Below are 301 nucleotides of genomic sequence, written 5' to 3' on the forward strand. Positions count from 1 at the left end.
AGAGAGGGGTACGTGGTGTGCAGGAGCCTCCGAATTCAGGCACTAGCGCCAAGAGAATGCTTAGGGTTAGTATGAATTTTATGTTGTGAGAAATCTATTTCAATAAAGCCACAAGGTATCAAGATATATGCCTTCTATAACTTACATCTAAATAACTTCACACTCTACCAAAAGGGTTATAGGGCCCAGGAAACCAGGTATATTTATGTGTGAATATGTATCATTCGAGAGTTGTTTTTACAAAAAAAGAAACCTATCTCATAACATCACTGTTGAAAGACATAAAACAGAAGACAGAATC

This window comes from Phodopus roborovskii, unplaced genomic scaffold (assembly GCF_943737965.1).
Source record: "Phodopus roborovskii unplaced genomic scaffold, PHOROB, whole genome shotgun sequence".
Lineage (NCBI taxonomy): Eukaryota > Metazoa > Chordata > Mammalia > Rodentia > Cricetidae > Phodopus > Phodopus roborovskii.